At 39.3% G+C, this 13,599-nt stretch overlaps 1 long non-coding RNA gene across 1 annotated transcript; it reads right to left on the bottom strand.

Annotated features, from left to right (window-relative positions):
- Positions 1-2,215: 2,215 nt before the first annotated feature.
- On the bottom strand, positions 2,216-6,232 carry LOC311035866. Its single transcript, XR_014599798.1, has 4 exons — positions 6,095-6,232; positions 4,782-4,888; positions 2,825-2,908; positions 2,216-2,374 (listed from the first exon to the last, which is right to left on the bottom strand). It is a non-coding gene; the product is annotated as an uncharacterized lncRNA (long non-coding RNA).
- Positions 6,233-13,599: the final 7,367 nt, after the last annotated feature.

Here is a 13,599-nt window from a genome sequence, read left to right on the forward strand (position 1 = left end):
ATCAAAACACACTTGTGTGGACTTACAAAAAGAAAAAAAAATCACAAATGTATACATATTCAAAGTCAGCTCACACACAAAATCCAAACTCCAAATAGTCAAAGGGATTCAAATCAATGATTAAATATAATACAGAACAAATATACAACATTGGCAAATATAAAACCAGTGTAACCTTTCCTGTCTTAGTCTCCAGACTAAGGGGGAACTGAATCAAGTTCAATTCCACAGCCGAAATTAATACTTGCGTCGGTCTCCGACTATTAACTTTGGGGTAGAACCCACTTGTATCTTTTATTACTATTTCCCTGTTGCACAATGGTGAATGAACGGTCTCTTTTCTTCAGGCACTGTTAGTTTATTATAACTCCAGCAACATCAAACACGTTTCAAGTTCACTTCACTTCCTCAACTTACTATACAATAGACAAATGCACACAACATACATACATACATACATACATAATACACAATACATACAACATACAATAACCCATCTCTCTCCCAGCATCCTTCTCTCACCCCAACCAAATTCTATTGTCACAGACTCCTCTTAAAGGAGACATTTTTTACAATTTTACAACACTACCCCCACTATGGATGGCAATGTATCACAGTTCCACTCCATCAGTGCAGTTACAATGTAGCATACTTCACCAACATCTCAGCAGATAACATGGCCCAAGGCAGACTTGGCTTTTTTTTAGGTAAGGCTACATTGGTAGACTTAGCAAAGTGGGCATATTATGAATCAACTATAAAACAGATTACACCAGTGGTCACTGAACATATACTGGATAGGCATGCTGCACCTCTCTGTTCACCTGCTATTCATTTCAAGTAACATACAAATAATTCAATTCAATTCAATCTTTATTTCAGACTCAAGGTCCATATCACAGACAGCATGACACATACACAACGATAAAATCAAATAACTCTGTTCAGGTTCAGAATAGCAAAGTATGAGAGTAACCATTTGTTTGTACATACTGTGCAATCCACAAGTCCTTTCCCCCCTACCTAAGGAGTTCTGGGTAGACTACCATCACTCCTGGTGAGATCAGGGCATCATTCTTGCCCCTTTTCAGCACATAACTCACCACTAACTATGTTTTTATTTTAAGTATGTCACCCACTCCCCAACCTCCAGTCACCTGTCAACGGCGAGTCCCCTATACCACCGGCCAGCCTTGAGACTTGATTCTTGAGTAAATTCTGCAAAACTGACAGGAATTCCACAATGTTTCTTCTTGTACTCCTCACAACCTGCCCAGTCCTTTCTCATGGCTGAATTCATCTGGAAATATATAAAAATAAATATTTTATGTGTGTGTGTGTGTGTGTGTGTGTGTGTGTGTGTGTGTGTGTGTGTGTGTGTGTGTGTGTGTGTGTGTGTGCATACATATATACATACAGTGCCTTGAGATTCAAAAATTGATGAAATTAATTGTTTTACTCAAAATTCTCCACACTATACCCCATAATGACAAAATAAAAACATATGTTTTTGATTATTTTCCGACATTCACAGTTAACTGTGGGACCTGATAGAGACATGTGTGTGCCTTCCGTGTGTCAGATCAATTTTATTTACCATAGGCAGACTCCAATCAAGTTATAGAAACATCTCAAGGATGATCAGTGCAAACAGGATGCACCTCAGCTTAACTTTGAGTGTCATAGCAAAGGGTGTGAATACTTATGCACATGTGATTTTGTCTTTTTTTTTTTAGAGGTGCAACCGCTCCTATAAGAGGGTTTAGGACCCATCCGTGGTGAAATTTGTTTTCAGTCGTGAAAATGTGTCTTTCGCTGTGACGCCATGCTGTGGAAAACGCGCCCATAGGCTGATAATCTTCACACCCAGTGTGAAGTGCTGTGATTGGCTAGCAAGATGCATGATGAAATGAATAACCCATAAATATCACCGCTCACTTCAAACTGGATGTGATTATGTTTTATTCATTTGCCATAACATCTTAAACATCTATTTTATTTTGTCATTATGGGGTATAGTCTGGAGAATGTTGAGTAACATTTTTGAATAAGGCTGTAACATTGTATGTACACTGTATGTGCAAGCAGAGCGTGTGTGTGTGTGTGTGTGTGTGTGTGTGTGTGTGTGTGTGTGTGTGTGTGTGTGTGTGTGTGTGTGTGTACACACACACACTCTAACATATTCATACTTTTACCTAAGTATTCATTGTCAAAGCTTACTCTTCCACTGGGGCCTCACTGCTAGCTGGCAGACTGTGATAGGGCTCCTTTTGTCCACCCGCTCTGTCACTTGAATTACGCAGCCACACCCTAATCTCCTTCTCAACATCGGAATCCTGAGGACTTGGATGAATGCGTTACTTTCTTACAGCCTCTGAAACATAAAAACAAATAGGCTTATATGAAACAATAATTTGTGTAGGAAGCAATTTCTTATTCGTTGCTGTCGGGCAGAAACCTTGTATCAACATCCTTTAATCTTTTTTTGTTCCGTTTTTGTAAATGAAAGCTCTACTTCGTCATACAACATGTAAACCCTCTGTTAATTTAACTAGTATAATCCAATGGACACAAATAGTCCATTTGGGTTACTTGTTAACTACAGATTTTACAATGGAAGCTGCCATTCTTAGGTTACCTGTTAAAGCGTGTTGTGTGGGAAGCTACTCCAAGTGATTCATTCAACATTATGGTAGTCCTGAAAAAATCTAACACTTTGTTTGCAGACATAAACATACATAAACCATGCTAAAGCCAGATGTGACGTGTGTGGGCATTCCTGTCCATGATCTCCCTATGTATCTATTGGTGTTATCAAACATACCTGCTGCTGATAGAGAGCGTCTCACAGCAGGGGGTACGGCCACAGGTGAAGGACAGCTTGCAGGTGGAAGGTGGCTCACACTCCCTGTGGGCAAATGATGGTGTATGTCAGCGGGTGTCCAAACATATTTTTCAAAGAGGGACATATAAGAAAATATGAAAATACTTTAGGGTCGACTGCATCTCCTGTCATACTGCACCTTTGGACCATGATTAAATCACATACAAATGCATCACATTACAACTATTTAATTTAACTACAGTGCGACATCAATAGCCGTTTGTCAAATGTAAATCACTCATCTGTACTGTATGCATGCACTGTGTTGCTATTATATTTACAGTCCAATAAATTATCTTTCTTCAAATGGCTGTGTAGTCAAACGTAACCAGGTGTGAAAACGTCTTTACAATTTTGTTTAATAGAGCACCGAAGTCTGACGTCACTGCCAGTAGAGGGCCAGTAGAGGGCGCTGTTCCAGGGTTCGTGGCGTTATTTTTTATGTTGAAATCCCCATTTGGGAATCTTAGATCACGTCATATAAGAACTGTGTTCCAAACATAAACACACCACCCTGGCGTTTTTGTCAGGGGGGTGGCTCTGCATCGTTTATGATATTCATTCATATTTGATACAGCCTGTTTCTGCCGAAAATGGAATTAAAGGTAGGGTAAGTGATTTTCTTTGGTTGAAATAAGTGTTAAATAGCTCTATATTCTGATAGTACTCATTGCTATAGAGTGTTTGTTCAGTTAAAGGAATCTCCTTGTCTCTCCAGCTCTTTATTAAACACAAAATACATTTTCGTCTCAGTTTTAGTTTCATTTCCAATTTTTTCCAATCAGGATAGAGAACTCAATCAGGATATAGATTAAACAAGTGAAATTTGAAGTGATGACAAGAAATGAGCAGAAAAAAATGGAACTGAAACACTATAAAAATGAAGCTTAAAATGGGTACTTTCTCCTGATTGGCTGAGATTTTGAAACCTACCTAAAAATGTATTTTCTGTTTATTAAAGAGCTGGAGAGACGGGGAGACTCCTGTTACTGAACAAACACTCTATAGCAATGATTACTATCAGAATATAGTGATTTAACCTTTTAACAAAATACTTTTTGTTTTAACCAAAAAATATCACTTACCCTACCTTTAATTCTGCCTTAAAAGTCTTAAGAACTACTACTTCCGGGTCTGAAATCACTGTCCCCACAGCAGCCGCGTTCATGGGAAATGTAGTCTTTGGGTTGTTTGACTCGTTTCTAGTGTTTATATTGTGTTACTCTTTGGGTAAATGTGTACATTTACACCTTCAGTCAATGCTTCATATCCATATGAGTAAAAACACCAGGGTGGTGTGTTTATTTTTGGAACACAGTTCTTATATGAAGCGATCTAAGATTCCCCAATGAAGATATCAATACAAAAAGTAAAGCCATGAACCTGCGGAATCATGCGCCCTCTACTGGCAGTGACGTCAGGACTTCGGTGCTCTATAGCAGCGGTTCCCAAACTTATTTAGCTGTGCACCCCTTATTACATCCTGACCTAGATGACGCACCCCCCCGGGGCGTCATCTAGGCAAACCAATTAGGTTGGTTTGCCTAGATGGCAGGTCACGCACCCCCTGGGGTGCGCACACCACAGTTTGGGAACCCCTGCTCTATAGAAATGGCATTTCTTTCAGTTAGGAATTCTTACACATTCTGCTGAGAAATAGCCTATCTGCCCAAACTAATTTCAATACACCATCATGTCAATGTATGAATTAGGCTGCAAGCCTATGGAGTTATGGAGGGTATGGGGCTGGGCTGTGTAGTTTAACTTAAAAAAAGGGTCCAAATCCTTCTATTTTTTTTCAAGCGTTTGTTTTAAAAGAGCCGATCTACAAGCCCCTTTTCAAATAGCCAATGTATATGAGGTTAAAGTGCCTAGACCGAAGCTATACCAATCTTACCTGCTGACAGTTTGGACACCAGACAGACAGACAGACGGACGGGCGGACGACTCAAGGTGGTCAACAATGCAGTCTCTCACATACAGGCGGTGGTCAAATAAGACTCCCTGTGCACAAATGATGGATTTATTGAGCATTGAAGGATGTACAACAGTGGCTCTCAAATGTCAAGCATTATATCCATGCATTCAGACCATGTGCATTTTGTCAATATATCAACAACAAGCTAAGGCAGGGGTCTTCAACGTTTTTAAAATGTTTTATATACAAATATTGTATAATTATGTAGGCCTATAAAATTGTGATTCATGTGTATAAACATACCATGTTATTGTGCATTCAATACTAAGCAATTCAAATAATAGATAGATTAATATATTCATGCTTTTAATTCAAACATACATGTACAAGGTACAGTGAGTAGGGTGGCTATGTACCCAATGTGAATACTATCAACAATCTGTCAATTGCACAATAATCATGTATACAAGCTATTCAAAATAGATAGAATCATAATTTATTTTAAACATAAATATGGAAAATATTAAAAAAATATTTAAAGAAAAATTGACATTTAAAAAAAAAAAAAAGGTCTAATTGTGTAATCAAGCAACAATTTCGCGGACCCCTGCAGTACCTCCGTGGACCCCCTTGGGGTCGCGGACCCCTGCAGTACCTCCGTGGACCCCCTAGGGGTCGCGGACCCCTGCAGTACCTCCGTGGACCCCCTAGGGGTCGCGGACCCCTGCAGTACCTCCGCGGACCCTCTAGGGGTCGCGGACCCCCTGTTGAAGACCTCTGTCTAAGTTTTCATTTTATTTGTGCTCTTTCTCACACACACACAGAGAGTGTGTGTGTGTGTGTGTGTGTGTGTGTGTGTGTGTGTGTGTGTGTGTGTGTGTGTGTGTGTGTGTGTGTGTGTGTTAGACACATTAGCTAAACATTAGCCTATACTATTCTACTGAAATGATATCTGAATTTGCTAAATGTACTCAAATACAACCCCAACACAACATCAACTTAAACTATAACAAATTTGCTGTTAAACATAATTATTAATAATTAAAAACTCACCTTATAGGCAAGCAGGAGTAGGCTAGTAGTAGCCTATATTATAAATTATATTGTATATCCCGCTATCATTTCTTGAAATTATTGTCATAAAATCCCTTTATCGAGACAAATGAAATCGCTAAACAACGTGTCGTGATCATAGAGTTGGGTGGTGACTCCAGACAACAGTTGTTATAGCCTACAGTAACAGTAGTAGGCTTAAGTCTACATAAATAGTATTTCTGTGTGTCAACACTCACCTAAAATGTCTGCTTCTTCTTCTTCTTTCTTTTATCTTCTCTGAAGTCGGTTAATAATTATTTGAATGAAACCAAAGTAACGCAATTTGTCTAACTGTATTTAGAAGTGAGAGCGCAGCTCGAGTGGCTCGAGCGTTTCATTCTCCCCGCTCTGAGTCACTGTTGCCAGATTCTGTGAGAGAAATAAGCAGCCAGGTCTATGAAAATAAGCCTTAACCCTACATTGGCTATTTGAAAATAGCCGATCTACAAGCTCACAGTGCGTCGCATTTGCAACACGTTGTGAGCTTGTAGGTCTGCTATTTTCAAAAAGAAAAAGTTAAATATATTTGTAATATTATTTGAAACAGATGGGGGTCTGCGGAAAAATGCATTAATTTGGGCATCCTTGACATGCAGATGTTTGAGAACTGGTTTAAACAATAAATAAAAAATGGAAGCAAGCCCAAATAACTACAAGCAACTTCACAGAAAAACAAGCCCAAAGTCGCTTATAATAAGCAGATATGGCAACACGGTTCACAACCCAGAATGCATTGCGTGTAAAAAACAACAACAGATCTACAAGCTCACAACGCGTTGAATGGCGACCAGATGTAGATCTGTAGATCTGTTCATTTTTGTAACCATAGCACCGGTCTGTTTTGGCATTCAGGAAGTTGCCATATTAAGTAAATAAGTTATTGGATGCATGTTGTCATAATAACAATAACAATAATTATTATTATTATTATAATTAATATAAAAATAATAATAATAATAATAATAAGTGTAATAATAATAATAATTATTATTATTCAATATATTATTTATGTCACATCACAAGAAAAGGACAAGAAATGTAAAATTAAATTTAAAAAATATATAATAATATATACTGTATATATACTGGGGGGGGGGCAATTGTAATGGAAGAAAATCTTCACAGTCTAATGTTGGCAGGTATGATGACTCCCCGGGATCCAAAGTAGTTAAAATAGTAGATCTGAAAGCTCACCACGCGTCCCGGGCTTGTAGATCTGCTATTTTCAAGGCGTTTTTTTTAATTAATTGATGGAATTTCGTCGATTTTTTAATGTATTAATGAAATTATTTTGATACATTTTTGATTTTAGTATTTTTATTGATGAAGATTTTAGATTTTTGAAATTGCTTGGAAGATTTTAGATTTTTGAAATAATAATATAATATATTTTTGTAGGAAACGGAAAAAAGGGATCTTTCCTCGTGACCCATAAAAATGTGTCCATGACCCACAAATGGGTCCCCACCCACTGTTTGGGAAACAGTGATCTAACCCAGTGGTTCTCAACCCTTTCAGGCTGCAACCCCCCAAAATAATCATATTTGAACTGGGGACCCCCCACCCTGATAACTAAGCACTTGGAATGTAGGAGTTGATGCATTACGTTTAGTTTAGACTTTATTGTGAAAATAGCAGATTTTCAAGCTTGTAGATCTGCTATTTTCAAAATGTTTGCCTCTTTCTGATATTATTTGACAATTTGGCCAATGTTTGACCATTTTTTATAGTATAACGTTTGTTGATTACTTTTGATGCAGTAATGTTCATTTTTTTTAAGGTATTAAAAAGGTCTTAAAGGTCCTTAAATTGTCACTTCACTATCATCTGGGGACCACCCCAAATCATGTGGGGATCCCCCTGGGGGTCTCGACCCACATGGTGAGAATCACTGATCTAACCAAATTTGACCAGCTGCTAAGCTGGTCTGTCCAGTGTCCAGCCATCTGACCAGCTAAGTCCAGCTGCTAAGCTGGTCTTTGCTGGTCTGTCCAGTGTCCAGCCATCTGACCAGCTAAGTCCAGCTGCTAAGCTGGTCTTTGCTGGTCTGTCCAGTGTCCAGCCATCTGACCAGCTAAGTCTAGCTGGTAAGCTGGTCTTTGCTGGTTTAGTCCACCCATTTGACCAGCAAAGACCAGCAGAATCCAGCTTAGTGCCCAGCTAACCAATTACACTGACACACCAGCCTGACCAGCCTGGCCAGCTTGTCCAGCCTGGTATACCATCTAAACCAGCTTAAGACCAGCCAAGACCAGCTAATACCAGCTAAAACCAGCTAAAACCAGCAACCATCATAAGCTGGTTTGTGCTGTTTTTTTTCAGCAGGGTTAGAAGACTAGGATGAGTGGCTGCATGTAGATTCAGACAGACAGGCGGAGTGATATGTGAGGCTCCAGGCTCTAGTCTACACAGTGCAATGTTGTAGAAAGTGGAGTGATATGCTGTGTTCTAGAAAAAAATCACACCCTGTGTGAAGTGAGTGGTGCCTTGCTTAGCTTGGCTAACATGTTCAATCAGCCAAGCTAACATGTCCAACGTTAGCTTGGCTGATGGCACTGATGTCACTTTGAAACATGTAAACTCTATTTCGTCATGCGTCTCGCTAGCCAATCAAAGCACACCCTTTCAACATATTGTCACGTGTCACGTGATGCTTGACCAATGTTAGCTTGGTGGACACACGGACATACAGACATACATACATACATACGGACACACAGACAAAGCCAGATATAGGAGTGGTTGCCTTCGGCACCACTCAAAAAATAGTTCCAAGTTCAAGAAAAGAGCGGCAAATGATGTGGGAATGTAATATGGGCTGCCCACACTAAAAACGCATGGGGCCCAAAGGTACAAATCTGCTCTTGGCCCTGAACGGACAGACCCACACTGGCCCACTATGGGCTAGCCCCAGCTCAGCCCCAAGTGTGGGCTGCCCACAGCAAGCCCACGGTGAGACCACAGCTGTGGGCATCACCTGGGCAAACCCGCGATGGGCCTGTGCAGGCTTGGTGCGGGCTTGGCATAGCCCTCACTGCCCACACATAGCCTGCATGGGCCCCACAGGGGCTCGCTTGCAGGGAGGTCTTAAAAGTCATTAAATTGATACCCTGTATGCGCTTACACTGTACAGTATGTTGGTTTGTTTACTGTTGAGTGAGAAAACAATGTTGCACATTAAGCAAATCATCTGCAATCATCTGCACCAATCTTCAAAATAATTTAGTAGATTGTTGTCTCAGAGATTTAAAAAAAAATTGTGAAATGCAAATTTCTGAGACAGGACCTATAGATGTAGCAATGAGATTCACTGCTGTGTAGTGTATAGTTCTAATAGTTCTGTTGAATGCAGTGTTTGATTTTTTTTCTACCTGCTTCTCCCTGCTATTCAGAATGGCCAGGTCAGCTCCTTGTCTCCTGCATTGAGTTCTGGCGTCTTGCCAGGACCTCCGCATGACCGAGTCAGACAGTGGTAAGAAGTAACACAAGGTGCCCAGAAGCATCCATCCTGGCAAGCAATGTTTGCAGCCATACTCTGTTACAAAGTGAAATGGAAACCTTCAGTGTGACATGAATGCATTTGTGGTGGAAAGTCACTAAGTACGTTTATTCAAGTACTGTAAGCTACTTAAAGACGGGGTGCCGTGATTTTCAGTGATGCCCCCCCCTAAAACATAATCATCAGGTATTATGGTTATACTAGGAGGAAGATTTTTTTCAAAAAAGTGTACAGAAAGTGTTAAAATTATGTTTTTATGTGGACACGCCTCCAGTTCATTAAGTATACCTGGTTCTCACCTTAGCACCTCCTCCACCCCCTTAGCACCACCCACCTGTCCTAGTCCCTCCTCCTCCTCATGCCCACACCTGTTGTGTTATGATAATGAGGGGGAGGTTATGTTTTTACTATGTCACTAAAGCGCTGTTTTTCTATTGGCACGTTTGACCCTCAAGGTTTCAGCCTCCAGGTAGAAACTCACAACAGAAAACAGAAACAGAAAAAAGTTCAAAACCATGGCACCACCTCTTTAAGTACAATTTTGAGGTACTTTAACACGTTTTTTTGGTAATACTTCTACAGTCAAGGGATTCCCAAACTGTGGTGCGTGCACCCCCTGGGGTGCGCAAGCTGCCTCTAGGGGGTGCGTGACATTAATAGTGTAATGGTGGTGCTGGTGTTATATTAAGAAATATTATCAACACATATACATTTCTCTGAACTTTGACCTTTGGTCACATTTTACTGCACCATGTTGGAAGAATCTCACTTCATAATCAACTCAACACATGTACATTTCTCTGAACTTTGACCTTTCACTAAAATAATTCCTCGGTAGGTCAGTTCATTTTTTTCTTTTCAAACCATGTGAGATGGTCATATTCTATCACTGGTAAACATATGGTAACATTTTATCGCACCAAATTGGAGAAATCTCACTTCATAATCACCTACACAACTCAACACATGTACATTACAAGCTGTCATGGTTCTCACCAATTAGAGGGAGGTTGGCCCGAAATGCTGCATTTGCCCCCTGGATCTTTTCGATCTGGGCATTGTAGTCTCTGGTCCTTCTCTTCTGGTGCTCCAGATCCCAATTTATGATGTCCCGTTGATTGATCTGCCTTGACAACATGAACTTGGCCTCATCTCTGCTCTGTATTGCAATCATGTAAGCATCTTGGAGCTGTGACAGTTCTTTTCTGATGTAGGACACATCATTAAGACGAAGGTATCTGTCTCTCGCTTTGCTGTCTGTCAGTGATGAAGACACATATAGTCACTTTATTTAAGGAAATCATGAAGTTTTTATGAATATATATTACAGTGTACTTCAGATTTACAATAAGCACAAAAATAAGGTTCCATAATCATGGTAACAAAATGAAGAAGGTTACCATTTTGCCTCTTCATCTGACTGGATTGATGTCTTTGATGTACTCAAAGACTTCATTAGACTGCATTTGAATGCTTGAGAAATTGCTTTTCACTCAGCTATGGGCCATTATAGCTCAACGATTCTGATATCTGTGTTACAGCATCAATCTTATATCAGAATAGAAACTAGAAAGCGGCGGCCAAAGTGCCAATTGGCCGCTGCGTTCATGATTTAAGGCATTCTTTCAAAACAGGCTATTTCTGCAAACTTTGGATGCCAATCTTAGCCAATCAGGATGGAATATGAAAAATCGGACAGATCTGTCTTGATCACATGACTAGATCATGTATAGCGATTTGACAAAATCTGTAGGAGTAATATAAATGTTTTTTGGGGCAGAGGTTCTGCTTTGGCCTCCAGGGAGTGTGCGTGCAGAGTTTCACGCCGGTCCACGCACGCACGCACACACACACACACACACACACACACACACACACACACACACACACACACACACACACACACACACACACACACACACACACACACACACACACACACACACACACACAGACACACAGACAGACAGACAGACAGACAGACAGACAGACAGACAGACAGATGGATGGACAGGGGTGAAAACATAACAGACAAAAAGCAATCAATCTCTGTTGAGGCTAGTTCTTTATCTGTTTTATAATCTTGAGTCTTGTAGGGCAGGCTGAAGTAGTTATACACAACTAAATGCCTTAATTGTAATTGTACATTGTAAAACAATATTCTGGTTTTCATTGACTTTCTACACTTACATCAAAAGTGCCATACAATGTATGTTTTGATTTTGACTTACAGTAGATGCTTAAGCTCACGTCAACCAGCAGTAAAAGCACACCCAGCAGCCCCAGACACATTGATGTCAATTTGTAATGTTTCAACTCAGGTCTGGGCACAGACACGGACACTGGACACAGAGAGGTCATGGATTAGCAAAAACATCAGAAAACCGATTCAATCCTCAAAATGTCAAAATAGTGAACGCATTTATTACTGTGTATGTCAATGACTTGAGGTTTTGGTGACCAGTTCAAACGTTATATAGGCTAATCATTCTGGTGTCCAGCAGCTAAAATGGGAGTACTTTTAACTAACTAATCTAAACAAAACAAGATTCTTACAATATGCAGTAATATAATCATATTAAATTGTAGTCTCATATTTGTATTAAAGAGATATTTCACTTTCAAACATCGGGTCATTTTAACGTCTATTAGGCTGTTGTGAATACCCCAGACAGTTTTTAAGTTGCTTGATTCAGTATTTAGATATTTACAATTTAGGCATTTAGCAGATGCTCTTAATCCAGAGGAAGCAAGGACAACACAAGGTAATACATCAAATGAATAGAAATAGTAATAATCTAATAATAAACTAATACATAAGTAAAGCAAGAATCTAATAATAAACTAATATAATAAACTAACATGTATATTAAAACTATACACACTATAGTTTCAATGTACAGGCTGATGATACGTTCTTGATTTACTTATGTATGATATTTGATATTCAATATTCATTTTATCAGACACGCCCCCCTTCCTATACAAACCCATTGTAACTTCAAACTCCATGAAAAATTCATCGAAATCACACGTCCTTGGTTCTGGTGACTCATACTGCCCTCCTTATACGTGAGGGGCCATGTTTTTTCGATTACTTTTTGATAAAAAAAAATATTAAGATTTATTTTTACATTTTCCCAAAACATGAAAATACACAGCCCCCTCACGCATTAGAAGGACAATATCAGTCACCAGAACCAAGGACGGGTGTTTTTAGATGAATCTATCATGATTAAAATGGTGTTTGAAGTTTCAATGTGTTTGTATAGGAAGGGGGTATGTCTGATAAAATGAATATCAAATATCTAAATACCGAATCAAGCAACTTAAAAACTGTCTGGGGTGCTCACAAAAGCCTGAGTAGATGTTAAAATTATCCCAAACGTGAAATATCCCTTTAAATTAATTAATTTACAAAATAATTGATGGAACAAAAAATAAAAAAATATTTCATGCTCACTATACTGTACCTTGAAGGTCATCTTCAGTACCAGAGAAGAAATGATCATCTGTGCTGTCCTGAGCAAACAACTTGTAAGAGCCATCGAAACCACTGTCTGAGGTCCCCGTGTTCTCCATTATGACTGGCAAGATCACAGCAATCACTTCAGAGTGAAGAGTTCTGACAAAACACGTCCATATGCGTTCTGTGTGTGTTGAGAGTTTTGGGTAGGAGATTTAGGTTGGCTGGCAGAGATTTTCCAGAGCCTCCCCACAACATAACAATAGGATACATACACCAGGTTAAACATCAGCAAAGCTTTCCCCTTAACCATTTCAATCCTTGGCCCTCTCATGTTTTACCTTTGCTGATAATAGCATATCTACAAGTTTGAATGTTTACCCATGTTCTTCATATGTTTGCCTATTATGACATGCCCAGAATAGGGATGCTATAGGGTTCATGTGGTTAAACAATCAAGCCTAATATGCGACCTGATCATCTGGAGAGATACAGTGTTGTACTTTACAAAACATTCCAAACCAAAATGTTGCTCTGCTAAAATGTGCTTGTGTTTTTGAAATGCAGGTTGAATCCTCTTAAAGAACCTGCTATACCCCTTTATGATTCTTTAGATGTTCTCTACTTGTTCTTCAGCTTATTTGAGTTTAGTTGGGGGGAAAATAAAAAAAACTATTTTAAAGTACTTTGTATTTCCTGAGGAAAATGTTAATTAATGCAGTGGTTCTCGTACCATT

The sequence above is a fragment of the Gymnoscopelus microlampas genome (genome assembly GCF_963454915.1).
Source record: "Gymnoscopelus microlampas genome assembly, chromosome: 20".
In the NCBI taxonomy this organism is placed as follows: Eukaryota; Metazoa; Chordata; class Actinopteri; order Myctophiformes; family Myctophidae; genus Gymnoscopelus; species Gymnoscopelus microlampas.